At 39.1% G+C, this 16,327-nt stretch overlaps 1 long non-coding RNA gene across 1 annotated transcript in view; it reads left to right on the forward strand.

Moving 5' to 3' along the window:
• LOC139010423 (uncharacterized) overlaps nt 1-16,327 on the forward strand; it is a 48,365-nt gene that overhangs the window by 31,335 nt on the left and 703 nt on the right. The window contains exon 4 of the long non-coding RNA XR_011471513.1: nt 2,143-2,322. This is a non-coding gene — a long non-coding RNA (uncharacterized lncRNA). The remainder of the gene's footprint in view (nt 1-2,142; nt 2,323-16,327) is intronic.

Genomic DNA, 16,327 nt, shown 5'->3' on the forward strand with positions numbered 1-16,327 from the left:
GGATTAAGCAAAACAAACAACCAAACAAAAAACCTGATAGAAACATTATAGCGATTACCAGAGGAAAGGGGGTGGGGAGGAAGTAGAAGAGGACATAGGGGAGATAAATGGTGATGGAAAGAGACTTGACTTGGGGTGGTGAGCACACAGTACAATATACAGATGTATTATAGAATTGTACACCTGAAATCTATAATTTTATTAACCAATGTCACCCCGATAAATTCAATAAAGTTATTATTAAGCTAAAAAGCATAAATAATCTTAGTTTACTGTGACTTTTTACTTTATAAACTTTTAACTTTTTAAAAATTTATTTTAGAGGAAGAGAGAGAGGAAACATTGATGTGAGAGAGAAACATTGATGTGAGAGAGAAACATTGATCAGTTGGTTGCCTTCTGTACTTGCCTAGATCAGGGATTGAAACCCGAACCCAAAACCTGGGTAAGTGCCCTGACCAGGAATTGAACCTGCCACTTTTTGGCCTATGAAAGGACACTCCAACCAACTGAGCCACACCAGCTAGGGCAACTTTTAACTTTAAAAAAAAACTTTCTAGCCCTGGGCAGTGTTATTAAGTGGTTAGAGTGTCAGTCCTGCCCACTGAAGGGTCTCGGGTTTGATTCCCAGTCAAGGGTATGTTATGTGGGTTACAGGTTTGATCTCCAGCCTGGGCCACGTGCTGGAGGCAACCTGGAAAAAATATTCTGGAGTGAGGATTAACAAAACAAGCAAACAAAAATAAATAATGATAGTAAAAAACCTTCCTACTCTTTTGTATTAATACTTAGCTTAAAACAAAACACACCCTAGCTGGTTTGGCTCAGTGGATAGAGCATCGGCCAGTGAACTGAAGGGTCTCAGGTTCAATTCTGGTCAAGGGCATGTACCTCCAGTGCAGGCTTGATCCCTGTCACATGGTTGTTTCTTTCTCTCTCCCCCTCTCTCCCTTCCACTCTCTCTAAAAATTAATGGAAAAATATCCTCAGGTGAGGAATAACACAGCAAAAAACAAAAACAAAAAAACCCAAACACCTTGTATACCTTATCAAGTATTATGCATTGTGGATTGTGCTAAGATCTTATGTGGCTTCATCACTAGGCAATAGAAAATTTTCAGCCTCCTTATAATCTTATGATACCACTGTCTTATATGCTGCCCATCATTGACTAAAACGTCATTAGGCAGTGTGTGTGTGTGTGTGTGTGTGTGTGTGTATATGTGTATTTTTTTTTAAAAGACAATGAAGTCATTGAAAAAATAAATGGTGATATTCAACTCAATTAAGAGAATTAGTTACCTATAAGTAATTTAAAACCATTTGATGTTTACTGCTTTAGTCTGAATTCAGAACAAAAAAATAGTTGACACTATTCAGGAGTGAAATTCTTGTTTATATGACATTAAATAGCAATTGAATTAATCCCTAAGGGAATACTATACAGCCTTAGATCAACTTTTAGGGAAAGTTGAAAGTAAGAGGTTAAAAAATAATTTTTGAAAGGAAGGGTTATACCAAAAGGAAGTAGAGAATTAGAGTCTAGAAAGTATTATTGGAATTCACACGAAAGAGGTTTTTTGGTGACATCCAGAGGTCAGTTTTGGTAGTGTGGTGTGGATGGAAGCAAAATTTCAGGTTTTAAGGAATGACTCAGTAGTAAAGAAATGGTGGCTTCTAGAGAACATTCATTCTAAATGTGTGGCAGGGAAAGGAAGGGTAGTAACAATGGAGGAAGGAGCAAGTGCAAGTGGGGATCTTTGCAAAAAATGGGAAACTTTTGCATAATTGAAAGCAGAGAAAGAAGACTATGTTAGAAAAGATGCCCAGCTGGCGAGGCTCAATGGTTGAGCGTCGACCTATGAACCAGGAGGTCACGGTTTGATTCCCGGTTAGGGCACATGCTTGGGTTGTGGGCTTGATCCCCAGTAGGGTGCATACAGGAGGCAACCGATCAATGATTCTCTCTCATTATTGATGTTTCTATCTCTCCCTCTCCCTTCCTCTCTGAAACCAATAAAAAAAAAATTTTTTTTTTTTAAAGAAAAGAATGAGAAGGAATAGGATTAAGAGGCTGGGCAGAAAAGGAAAAAAATTAATAAATTAGACTTTGCAAAATAAAAATATTCTGTTCTTTGACAGACACTTCAAAAAAATGAGAAAACAAGCCACACACTGGGAAGAAACATTTGCAAGACACATATCTGATAAAGTATTGGTAACCCAAATATGTAAAAGACTCTAAGAAAACAAGCAATCCAATAAAGAAAAAAATGGGCAAAAGATGTGAACATTTTATAAAAGAAGATATACAGATGGCAAGTAAGTACTTGAAAAGATGTTACATGATTGGTCATTAGGAAAATACAAATTAATTAACAATGAGATATCACTGCACACCTAGTAGAATGGCTCAAATGAAAAACAATAACAACAACTGATCCTGTCAAATGCTGGTAATGATGGAGAACAACTGGAAATTGCATTCATTGCTGGTGGGAATGCAAAATGGTTCAGCCACTGTGGGGAACACTTGGCAGTTCCTATGAAATTAAACATGCATTTACTATGACCCAACAATCCCATTCTTATTTAAGAGAAATGAAGACTTACCCAGACAAAAAACCTCTATGGGAATTTTGTAGCAGCTTTGTCCACATTTTTTAAAAGTTAGAAATGTGCCAAGTGTCTATCAACTGGTGAAACAAATGATGGCATACCTATATAATGGAATACTGTTCCTCATACAAAGGAACAACTACTGATACATGCAACACCATAAATGACTCAAGAGCATTATGCTCTGTGATTCATTTATATGACATTTGGAAAAGGGAAAACTATAGGGACAGAAATCCAATCAGCACTTGCTGGATGGCTGAGGGGAGGGGAGGTACAAAGAGGTAAGAAGGCTTTTTTTAGTTTTTATTTTTTGTAATAGAAATACTATGTATCTTAGTTTTTGCAATGGTTAAAATTTTTGCAATGACAAACTGTATCAGTTTGTCAAAGTTCATAGAACTTTACACCTTAAAAGAGTGAATTTTACTGTATGTAAATTATACCTCAATCAACTTCTTAAAAATTCTTAAAGTATTGGGTAGAGAATATTTCCTTGGCAAAAGTAGGAATATTTGATCACCCATGTTCTTTGTTGCTTTAAAGAATTTGCATACATGTTTCCTCTACTTAAGGAGCCTCTTTCCTCCCCCCCCCCCCCCCCCCCTGTATAATTGAAAGCAGAGAAAGAAGACTATGCTAGAAAAGATGCCCGGCTGGCGAGGCTCAATGGTTGAGCGTCGACCTATGAACCAGGAGGTCACGGTTCGATTCCCAGTAACCCCCCACTAGCTCCTTATTCTCCTTTGGGTTTAGTAAAGCATTACTTTCCCCAGAAAACTTTACCGGACCCCATAAACTTGGAACGTGCTCTTGCTATGTGCTCTTAATGACACTCTTATTTAGTCCATATGGAGGGTTATATCATACTCGATTGCAACTGCTTATTTAATTGTCTTTTTCTCTCTCTATTCTGTAAGCTCCACATGGGCAGGAATAGCAGGAATAGCATCCATCTTAGCTAACTATTGCAAAGATATTTGCATTTAGCACAGAGCCAGGAATAATATTTGTTGAATGAATGGGGAGAAAGCAGAAGGTTCGGAATGGCTCAATGAAAAATTGAATATTAAATTGATAAGGAATGAAAAATATGTAAGTTATTTCCACAACTACATCTCTAATCCTGACTCTAACCCATGTTTCACCACCAATTCTGATTTTCTCTCATATCTTCACATGGATGTACCACCGTCACTTTAGCCTTAATATTACTAAGCAGAAGTAAATTTTCCTCCTCAATTTTATTCAAATTGAATTCTTTTCCCAATTATTCTATTTCTGTCAAGTGTTATCGCTATACTTACAGTTTTCCAAAGGAGAGACCTTAGAATTACATTTAACTTTTCCTTCTATTTGCTCTCTCATCTAGTTTGATATAAAAATTTGTAAATCCTTCTTTTAAAATGTTTCTTTTTGCTTTTCCATTCCTACTGATGTTCTTATAGAGCCAAAACTGGCCAGAGAGGCAGGCACTAAATAAGGAAACACATTCTAATATGTAATTAATTATGACTTGTGATAAGTACATGAAGGAAATAAACAGAGTGCTGGTACAGAAAATTATGGGATGGAGAGGACCTAATCGACATAGGGTGGCAAGAGAAAACTTCTTTGAGAATATTCTATTTAAGCTGAGAAGAGTGAGAGAGAGCTAGCAGCAACAGGAAGAATAGAAGACCATACTAATAGAAGGAAAAGTATGTGGCTAGGATTTGAGGTGGGAAAGAAATTGGTGTCCAATCATAGCCTGTTCCAGGAACTGAAAGATGATTGTAGCTAGAGGGCAGTGAGGAATGGGGAAGAGTGACAAAGAGGAGATTGGAGAAGCAGGCAGGGACCAGGTCATGGTAAGTGTTATACACTACAGCAAAGGGTTTAGATATTATTTTGCATAAGGTGAAGCTACTGAAGGATTTTAATCTAGGGAATAACATTATGTGAGAAGTTTAAACTAAAATACTAGATTACAACAATGAGCAAGATAGGAGGGAGGGTGATTGGAAGTAAAGCCTCCTAAGGCCCTTGATTATTCAGGATGAAAATAAGATAACTTTATACTTTCTCATGAACATGTTAAAAAGGTATAGATAATTATCAAGACCATAGAATCATAGCCAATAAAATTAAAGAGGAATAAATAAAGCCAGATCAATTTAATAAAAGGCATGCAAGGGGGAGTGTGTGTGGGGGGGAGAGGATCAGAGAAAAAGCATTATAAATAAAAAACAAAACATATAGAGCCCTAGCCGGTTTGACTCAGTGTATAGACCCTCGGCCTGCAGACCGAAGCACACTGGGTTCGATTCCGGTCAAGGGCATGTACCTCGGTTGCAGGCTCCTGCTCAGCCCGGGCCCTGGTCAGGGCGTGCGCAGGAGGCAACCAATTGTTGTGTTTCTTTCACATTGATGTTTCTCTCTCTTTCCCTCTCTCTTCCACTCTCTCTAAAAAATCAATGGAAAAATATCCTCGGATGAGGATTAAACACACACACACACACACACACACACACACACAAAACCACACAGAATTGTGGAAATAGGTCCAAATATGTTAGTAATTTTAACATATAAGTAGATTTAACTTGTCAGTTAAAATCAGATTAGATAATAAGAAAATATCTAGCTATATACTGTCTAACATAAACATAGTTAGAACATAAAGGCATACAAAGGTTGAAAGGAAATGAATGGAAAATAAATGATGGCCAGAAATAGCCCCCAAAATGCAAGTGTAGCAATATTAGTGCCAGACAAAATAGACCTTAATGTAAAAAGTATTGTTAGGAATAAAGTTTTTTTTTTAAGATTTTTAATTGATTTTGAGAGAGAGAGAGAGAGAGAGAGAGAGACATTGATGTGAGAGCAAAGCATCAATCAGCTGCTTCCTGCATGTCCTCCACTGGGGATGGATCCTGCAACCCAGACATGGACATGTTCCCTGACCGGAAATCAAACTGGCAACCTTTTGGTGCACAGGACAGCACCTAACCAGCTGAGCCACACCGGCCACAGCAGGGATAAAAATTTTAACAAATAATAAATAACTTACCAAGGAGATATAGCAATTCTGAGTCTGTATGTCACTTACATTACATCTTCAATAGATGTAAAACAAAATGCTATTGACAGAATTGCAATAAGTTAACAAATCTTTTATTACAGAGGGAGATTTTTTTAACCATATTTCCTACAGAAACAGAAAAGGCTGACAAATATTAATAAGGATATGGAAAATATGAACAGCACAGTTAACAAGCGTGATTCCATGGATGTCGCCAGAACTCTTCACCTAAATGAGAGCACATATTTGCAAGTACACATGGAAAACTTACAAATTTCACTGAAAAGCCAGTCTCAATAAATCACAAAAGAATTGATGTCATACAGACCACATTTTTAAAAACAAAAATAAAACATAAGAAAAAAACAAAAAGCCCCACACCCTATAATAGAGTGGCTTTTAGTTTATGCCTTAAGCAATTAGGTGGATGGTAGTAGTGCCATTTCCTGAGATGGGAAAGGCTAAAGGAGAAAATGGATTTTAATCTGGGTGGATATGGAGTCAGAGGAAAGGGGAACCAATTTAGAGATGTTTGGCCGCCCAACACATAGTAAGACAGATGTATCTCAACTGATTCACCAACCATAGATTTAATGGGCTTGCTGTGACCACACTTCTTTTCTTTTATTGCACTTTTTATTTTTAATTTATTGGAATTACATTGGTTAATAAAATTATATAGGTTTAAGGTGTACAATTCTATAATACATCATCTGTATGTTGTATTTTGTGTTTACTACCCTAAGTCATGTCTCTTTCCATCACCATCTATCACCCCTTTACTCTTTACTGCCTCCCCCACCTCCATTTCCCTCTCACACTTCTTTGCAAAGAACCCTCTTTCTGCCCTAACTGGTTTTGCTCAGTGGTTAGGGCATCAGCTAGTGTAGTAATATTACACTACTGAAGGGCTGCGGGTTCAATCCCAGTCAAGATTTGATTCTGTCTCATTTCTCTCCTATCAATATTTCTCTCTCTCTCTCTCCCTCCCCCTTCCACTCTCTCTAAAAAGATCAATGGAGAAAATATCCTTGGGTGAGGATTAACAACAACAAAAGAACCCTCTTTCTATTTTGGGATTTTTGTAAATCTGTTTGAAAATCACCTGTTTAAATTAATATTGCCTATTAATTGGTTATGCTGCCACCTGGTGGTATACTTTAGGATAATAGGATATGTATTTTGTTTACTACAGGAATTTCTGTACACTTTTTAAAAATTAAACAAGCAAGGATTATAAAACCATTGGTGTCATTGTTTAGAATATTGCCCTTCTTATCTCTATATTATACATTCTTATTCATATCTCAAAATATCAGTATTGCCTTACTAATGAACTGTTATTATTATACAAGATTAGATCCCCCCAAATGGAAAAAGCTTAATGCACAAAAATTATACAAATAACTAATATTTGTTGAATGCTTACTCTGCTAGGCACCAGTGTAAGTTCTTTCAGAAACATCTCATTTAATATTCACAACAATCCTATGAATACTATTATGCCTGACCTGAGAAAATTGAGGCATAGAAAGGTAAGTAATTTATTCAAAGCCTCACAGCTAGTAAACAACAGAACTGAGATTTGCTTGTAGGAAATACTAGAGGCCTGATGCGTGAATTCGTGCACGAGTGGGGTTCCTCGGACTGGCTGGCGATCGGGGCTAATTGGGGCTGTCTTGCTCAGTCCCTATTGGGCTGGCGGCCAACTTCCCATGGTCCCTCCCCCCACCAGCCGACGGGGGTGGGCAGTGGGGAGGGACTGCAGAAGGTTGGCTGGCCGTGGGAGGTTTGCTGTGGGAGTGCACTGACCACCAGGGGGCAGCTCTTGCATTGAGCATCTGCCCCCTGGTGGTCAGTGCACGTCATAACGACTGGTCAACTGGTTGTTCCAGTCATTCGGTCCCTTAGGCTTTTATATATATAGACTAGAGGCCGGTGCACAAAAATTTGTGCATTCGGGTGGGTCCCTCAGCCCGGCCTGTGCCTTCTCGCAGTCTGGAGCCCCTCGGGGGCCCCTTCCACTGGCTGCTGGCACCAGTTTTCCTCCGGCACCTGGAACCTAGGCCTTCGCTCTTCACCTGGGAGGGGCCGGCGTGGTGGGCTTCTATCTGCGCTGGCCACTGGGGCCCTGGGGGCGGTGCCGGCGTGGCGGGCGAGGGGCATAGCTCTTTGCGGGCTTCACTCTTTGCTTGCCACACTGGCCTTCGCTCGCTGCACCTGCCCAGGGCCAGTGGGCTTCGCTCCATCGCTTGGTGCCTGTATATGCAAATTAGACGCCACCTTTGTTGGTGGTTAATTTGCATATCACCCTGATTAGCCAGTGGGAAGTGTAGCAAAGGTACGGTTAATTACCCTTTTTGTCTTTTATTAGATAGGATTATTAGATAGGATGGTTCTATAGCTCTCAAGCTTAACCATTGTAACATTGTTTAAATTAGAAAAAAAATTGAAAATAATATAAAGATTTAACAGTAAGAAATGGCCCAGTAAACTCTAGTGTCAATTTAATAGAATGTTATGCAGACATTTAAAATGATAGATTCAAAGTTTAGGTGATAACATGGGATACCATTTATAATGTGAAAAATCCAGCCAGTGTTATATATACAGTATGAGTTATACATCTACATGTGACACTCTAACATGTTTTTTATTTTTTTAAGTTTTTAAAAACTTACTTGGAAATAATTTCAAATATATAAAAGGTTGTGAAAAAAAGTGCAAGGGCCTGGACAGTGTGGCTCAGTGGTTATAATGTCAGCCCATGAAACGAAGGGTCTCGAGTTTGATTCTCAGTCAAGGGCATGCACATGGGTTTCAGGTTCAATCCCAGGCCCCGGTCAGGAGGACGTGTGCAGGAAGTAACCAATCAATATTCTCTCTCTCTCTCCCTCCTCCTCCCTCCGCCGCCCCCCCCCCCCCCCCGTCCCTTTCACACTCTCTAAAAATCAAAGGAAAAAATATCATCTGGTGAGGATTAACAACAACAAAGAAAGTACAGGAACACTCATATATCCTTTAGAATATATTGCTATCATTTTACCCCATTTGCTTTATCATTTATTCTCTCTTTCTCTTTCTTTACACACACACACATTTTTCTGAACTATCACAGTTCTTAATCCCTAAATACTTCAGCATGTATTTCTAAAAATTGGGCCTTGCTCCATAGTTCTTAACTTCATACGTTCACATTGGTTAAAACTTTCATCTGATTTACTGTTCATATTCCAAATATTTTAATTAATGAAATAATGGCCGTTATAGGATTTTCCCCTCTCAGTACAGGTTCAATTTTAGGGTCAGGTATTACATTTAGTTGTCATGTCTCTTGAGCCACCTTAAATTTGGAATATTTCCTAGTCTTTCTTTGTCTTTCTTTACCCCAATTGATTTTATTTTATTTTTTAAAATTGATTTCAGAGAGGAAGGGAGAGAGATAGAGAGAAACATCAATGATGAGAGAGAATCATTGATTGGCTGCCTCCTGTACACCCCTTACTGGGGTGGGGGAATTGAGCCCGCAACCTGGGCATGTGCCCTTGGCTGGAATTGAACCTGGGACCCTTTAGTCCGCAGGCCAGTGCTCTATTCAATGAGCCAAACCGGCTAGGGCTTACCCCAATTTTTAATGTTGACAGTATTGCAGACTTTCCCCATCTCCCCTCATTTGCCCACCTCCACCTACTTATCTTTGCATCCCCTTCTTTTGGCCTTCACCTCACTATTGTTAGTGTCCATGGGCTATGCATATATGTTCTTTAGTTCATTCTTTCAATTTTTTTTATCCAATCACCTTTGCTTCCTTCCCCATACTTCTGGTTCCATTTGTTCAGCAGCTTATTTTGTTCATTAGATTCCACATATTAGTGAGATCATACAGTATTTGTCTTTCTCTGACTGGGTTACTTCACTTAGCATAATACTTTCCAGGTCCATCCATGCTGTCACAAAGGCTGAGAATTCTTTCTTTTTTACAGCAACATAGTATTCCATTGTATAAATGTACCACAGTTTTTTTTTATCCACTCATCTACTAATGGGTACTTGGGCTGTTTCCAGATATTGGCTATTGTAAATAATGCTGCTATGAACATAGGGGTGCATATATTCTTTCTGATTGGTGTTTTATGATTCTTAGGATATTAGATCAAAAGGAAGTTTCATTTTTAATTTTTTGAGGAAACTCCATACTGTTTTCCACAGTGGCTGCACCAGTTTGCATTCCCACCAACAATGTACTTGGGTTCCTTTTTCTCCACATTCTCACCAGCATTTGTTATTTTGATTTATTAATGATAGCCATTTTGGCAGGTGTGAGGTGGTACCTCATTGTTGTTTTAATTTGTATCTCTCTGATGATTAGGGACATTGAACATTTGTTCATATGTCTCTTGGCCATTTGTATGTCCTTTTTGGAGAAGTGTCTATTCAGGTCTTCTGCCCATTTTTAAAAAAAAAATTTTTTATTGATTTCAGAGATGAAGGGATAGGGGGAGAGAGAAACATCAATGATAAGAGAGAATCATTGATTAGCTGCCTCTTGCACTCCCCCCATCCCCCTACTGGAGATCAAGCCCACAACCCAGGCATATGCCTGGCCTGGAATTGAACCGTGACTCCTGGTTCCTAGGCCGATGCTCATCCACTGAGCCATGCCGGCTGGGCCTGCCCATTTTTAATTGAATTGCTTGTCTTCCTTTTGTTGAGTTGTATGAGTACTTTATATATTTTGGAAATTAACCCCTTGTCAGATGTATCATTGGCAAATATGTTCTCCCATGCAGTGGGTTCCTTTTTCATTTTAATGCTGGTTTCCTTTGCTGTGCAGAAGCTTTTTAGTTTGCTGTAGTCCCATTTGTTTATTTTTTCCTTTGTCCTAGGCCCGTGGTTGGCAAACCTCGGCTCGCGAGCCACATGCGGCTCTTTGGCCCCTTGAGTGTGGCTCTTCCACAAAATACCACGTGCGGGCGCGCACGTACAGTGTGATTGAAACTTCGTGGCCCATGCGCAGAAGTCGGTATTTTGGGGAAGAGCCACACTCAAGGGGCCAAAGAGCCACATATGGCTCACGAGCCGCGGTTTGCCGATCAGTGAAAATTCTGCTAAGTGAGATGTCTGATATTTTGCTGCCTACATTTTCTTCTAGTATTTTTATGGTTTCACCACTTACATTTAAGTCTTTTATTCATTTTGAATTTATTCTTGTGTATGGTGTAAGTTGATTGTCTAGTTTCATTTTTTTTGCATGTACCTGTCCAATTTCCCCAACATCATTTATTGAAGAGACTGTTTTTACTCCATTGTATACTCTTATCAAATATTAGTTGACCATAAAGGCATGGGCTGATTTCTGGGCTCTCTGTTCTGTTCCACTGGACCAGTGGTTGGCAAACTGCGGTTTGGCAAACCGCGGCTCGCGAGCCACATGCGGCTCTTTGATCCCTTGAGTGTGGCTCTTCCACAAAATACCGGCTCTTCCACAAAATACCGACTTCTGCGCATGGGCCACGAAGTTTCAATTGCACTGTACTGTACATGTGCACCCGCACATGGTATTTTATGGAAGAGCCACACTCAAGGGGCCAAAGAGCCACATGTGGCTCGCGAGCCGCGGTTTGCCAACCACAACACTGGACTATATGCCTGTTCTTATGTCAGTACCAGGCTGTTTTGATTACAATGGCCTTGCAGTATAGTTTGATATCTGATATTGTGATCCCTCCAACTTTGTTCTCAAGGTTGCTGTGGCTATTCAGGGTCTTTTTGTGGTTCTATATTAATTTTTGCAATATTTTTTCTAGTACTGTGAAATACTTTGTCTTTTTTTGACATAGACATTTTTAAAGAATAACTCCTCCACAACCCCACCATTTGTTAAAAAAAATAGAGCATTTTTTGTTTTCTGTTTGTTTTCTCATGATTATATTGAGTTTATATACCGTTACTCCCCCCCCCCCCCCCATTGATTTTTAGAGAGAGTGGAGGGAAAGGGGAGAGACAGAGAGAGAAAAACATCAATGTGAGAGAAACACATCTATTGGTTGCCTCCCACACTCACCCAACCGACAGGGCCAGGGATGGAGCCTGCAACTAAGGTATGTACCCTTGACCAGAATTGAACCCGGGACCCTTCAGTCCGAGGGGTGATGCTTTAACCACTGAGAAGCAGGTTAGGGCGAATTTATACATCTTTAGCAGGAATACTACATAGACAATGTTGTAACCTTCTCAGACTATTACATCTGCAGGCACATGATGGCCATATGTTCCTCATAGGTGATATCAGTTTTGATCACCTGGTCAAAGTGGTGCTTGATTTCTCCACTATATAATTATATTTTTTCTTTCTTGCAATTAATTCAAAGTGTATGGAAAGATACTTTAAGATCATGAAAATATCCCATTCTTCACCAAAAATTTCCCTTAGAAGGAATTTAGTATCTATTGATGATTTCTTGCTTGATAAATCTTTACCATGAAGCTTTCAAAATGATGGTTTTCCAAATAGTGCTCTGTCCACATATACAGTTATCCCTCACAGGGCCACATTATGACTTTCATGAGCCCTATGCTTTTTCACCTTTGTGGTCCCCTTTCTCCATAAAATTTTATGATGTTTGGTAGAAAGATGAATATGATATAAGCTAGATTTATTGTTATATTATCTTTCTTCTTATTTCTTTTTAAAAAATAAATAAAAATGAAAACACTTTCATGGGCCTTTAAAAGTATCATGGGCTTTGGATGATGTGTTTAATGGCTAAGTTGGCTCTGGGCCCTCAGCATTCTGCTCTAAGCAAGAGACCTCCTTTCTCCCCATTCCTCTCTCTCTCTCTCTCTCTAGTCTATCTATTAGTTACATGGACTCATCGATTGCTATTTTTCCCAATATAATTCACTGATTTCATCTAGTTTGGTGCTCTAATTGTCCCAGATTTGGCTAATGGGAAGCCTCTTCAAGCTAGCCCCCCTGTCCTTGCCAAATCCCATCATCTTTTAGCATGTATTCTCTGGCATAACAAGATGTTCCAGGCTCCAATTGTACCTACCTGCCCCAGTTCTGGAATCAGCCATTTCTCGAAGGAGCCCAGGTTCTTTTTGTATTAGAAACGAAAAATCTGGGCATTAGGCATGCTCATTGCTATTAGGTTGTATTTGCTTCTTGGACATCAAAGCAGCCAGGACTAAGAAATATAGGCATGTAGTATATACACGGGCACATACATAAATATGTATGTAAACTTACATATTCATATTTTAGAAATCATGAATTCACGATAGTTGCTCTAATTCCAGTCCACCTTTACAAAATACTTTGTGGCTTTCCCCATTCCATACTTACATGTCCCTTCTTCCACAATGAGAACCATGGCTCCCAATAATAGCAATACATTTACTCATTTTATAAGTCTTAGATTACTTCTATTGCTGTATTTCTTTCTACTACGTTGCATATATATGTTTACAGGTATGTTTCATCTACCAGCCTGTTGCTTCTTGAGGGTAAAACCATGTGCTCAGTAAATATTACTTAACTGACCTAGTAGTGAAAGAGAAATAATACAGGTGGCTGTCCAAGGATATCAGCCTGGTGGGAAATGTTAAAAGAATTGGTGGTACCTAAATGATTGTGATTCTCTGGGGAAAGAATTCCTCAAGTCTCTTCCAACCTGTGAAAGTTCTAATGGGAGAAAGTCTGGGTACTTGCCGAACCTAGAATTCTTTTTATGAAATGTAAGAAAATTATAACAACAATGAAAGGAATTTAAGCAAGAAAACATTGCCCACAATGCCACTATCAAAAGCCATCAACTGTTTTCAATTTTCTCTGTTTCTGGCGTTAATATCCTTAAACTGTTGGATTGCTTATATAAATAAAATGCTTTACTGTTTACTGTATTTTTATTTTACACACCTGCCCTTTTGGTTTTGGACTTTAAATCCCTTGTGGAAATAAATCACTCATACATTTTTATATCATCTTTACTACTTAAATTAAGCTCAAAGCAAGTATTCAGATACTTGACTGGTATTATTCAAGCCACCAAAGTATTTTTAAGGCCCATTATATCTCAGACACTGTATTAGGCTCCCAGTATACAAAATTGAGTAAAATGTGGTCTCTGCCTTTATGAAAAGTTGTAATCTAGCAGAGGCATAGTAAAGTACCATGTATTTGGTATGTGAGCTATTCATAAAGAGTGATGTGAGGCCCGGCTGGCATGGCTCAGTGGTTGAGCATCAACCTATAAACCAGGAGGTCATGGTTCAATTCCTAGCCTGGGGTACATGCCCGGGTTGTTGGCTCGATCCCCAGTAGGAGGCAGCCAATCACTGATTCTCTCTCATCATTGATGTTTCTATCTCTCTTTCCTCTCTGAAACCAATAAAAATATATTTAATAAAGTAAAATAATAAGCTCTTGGGTAGAAAATGTAGGTGTTAAGAGAAGGTTATGGTAGTGCATGTCAGAGATGATGATGACTTATCTAAATGATAAAGCAGATGGTAGCAGTGGAGATAGGAAGAAGGAAGGATTTGCAATATATTTTGCAGGTAGAGTTGACAAGACTTCGATGAGATGTGGGTGGTAAGGGAAATAGTAGATTCAGTGTCTTGTAGGATTTTGGTTTAAGCAACTAGTTAGAGGGCAGTGCAATTTACCAAAATGGTGAAGAACAGTTTGGAGATGGCATTGGAAATTAAGGTTATATTTTGAGAATGTTAAATTTGAGATAACTGTTAGACTTCCAAGTGGAGATGTCAGCTAGGCAATAGGATATGTGATTCTGGAGTTCAGAAAGGAGGTAGATGTAGTAGATATGAGGGATTAATCAGCTCTTAGATATATTTAAATCCATGAGATTACCTAGGGAGTGAGGATAGATGGGGGGAAGAAGGGGTCTTTGTACTGAACTTGGGGAATACCAACAATTTGAGGTTGATCACAGGAGGATGAGCCAGAAGAGGAGACTTTAAAAGAATGACCAGTGAGATAGGATAAAGATAAATTGTGTGATGTATAGCAGAAACCAAAAGAAGAAAATATTTCAAGAAAAGAAGTGATAAACTATTTTGAATACTGCTGAGAGATGTAGGAAGATGAGGACAGGGATGAATATTGAATTTGGTAACAGAAGTCATGGTGACCTTGACTACAGTAGTTTAAATGAAATGGTGTGGATAGAAACCCAGTGGGAGTGGGTTGAGAGAACAGCAGATAAGAAAGTGGAGATAGGTACCATATAGACAACCGATTCAGAAAGTTTTGCTAAGAATGTAGGACAATAGGTGATATGGGATCAAAGAAGTTTTTTTAAATGGATGATATTAAAGCACATTTATCTACTGATAGGTATGAGTCAATAGACAGGGAAAAATTAAAGGATGTAGCAGAAGGAAAAGATAATTGAGTGAGTCCTTCAAAAGGAAAGAAAGAATGGGATCTGGAACCCAATTGAAAGTGTTGGCTTTTGATAGAAGCAGACACAGTATTTCCAGTGTAGCAGAGGGAAGGCAGAGTGTGAGTACAGGCGTGGGATGGTGGGTATATTGGTAGTGGAAAGAAGGAGGAATACTTGTTAGATTTTTTTCTTTCTTCTACCATAGCATAGTTTATTCATTAAAACAAAATATATCCCTAACATTACGTATAAGGTGCATGAGGGAAGTAAGTTATATAGTCTCTAGATAGTCTTGTCTAAGATACCCTTTCAGTTCTACTGTGGCTTAACAAACTACACCCAAACTAAGTGGCTTAAAACAACAATTTATTATTTTTCACCATTCTGTGGATTGCCTGGTTCTTCTGCCTCATGTGGTATTGGCTGAGGTGCTGAGAAGGGTGGAATGTCCAAAATGGCCTCACTCTAACAGATGGTGCTGCCTACTAGCTGGAAGCTCAGCTGGGCTGTCAGCCAGGGGCCTTGCCTTTCCTCCATTTGGGCCTTTCCACACAGATGCTCAGGCTTCCTCACAACACGGTGGTCTCAAGGGAGAAGGACTTCTTACTTATTGGACAGATGAGATGTTTGGAGGGGATTGAGTATTAGGGTAGTTTCAGCTTTTGGGATCACATTTTACAATGTACCCATATAGTCTCTAGCTGGGAAACCATACCCATATTTTGTCTTGCTAATTAAAACTGTATGATGCCCTGGCTGGTGTGGCTCAGTTGGTTGTCAGTCATACCACACACCAAAAGGTCATCAGTTTGATTCCCGGTCAGGTTACATCCCCAGGTTGTGGGTTCAGTCCTGGACCTTACGGGAAGCAACCAATCAATGTTTCTCTCTCATATCAAGGTTTCTCTCTCTCTCTAAAATCAATAAAAACATATTTTTTTAAATATAAAAAATAAAATGTTCTGCTTCTTATAGATTTTGGTTAAAAAACTGTATGATAAGAATTCTTTTAAAAATATATTTTATTGATTTCAGAGAGGAAGGGAGAGAGAGAGAGAGAGAGAGAGAGAGAGAGAGAGAGATTGATTGAAACATCAATGATGAAAGAGAATCATCAATTGGCTGCCTCCTGCACGCCCCCCACTGGGGATGGAGCCCACAACTCTGGTATGTGCCGTGACCGTGAATCGAACCTCAACCTCTTGGTTCATAGGTTGACACTCAACCACTTAGC

This window comes from Myotis yumanensis, unplaced genomic scaffold, assembly GCF_028538775.1.
Source record: "Myotis yumanensis isolate MYYU_CA2020_CCGP unplaced genomic scaffold, mMyoYum1.0.hap1 SCAF_5, whole genome shotgun sequence".
In the NCBI taxonomy this organism is placed as follows: Eukaryota; Metazoa; Chordata; class Mammalia; order Chiroptera; family Vespertilionidae; genus Myotis; species Myotis yumanensis.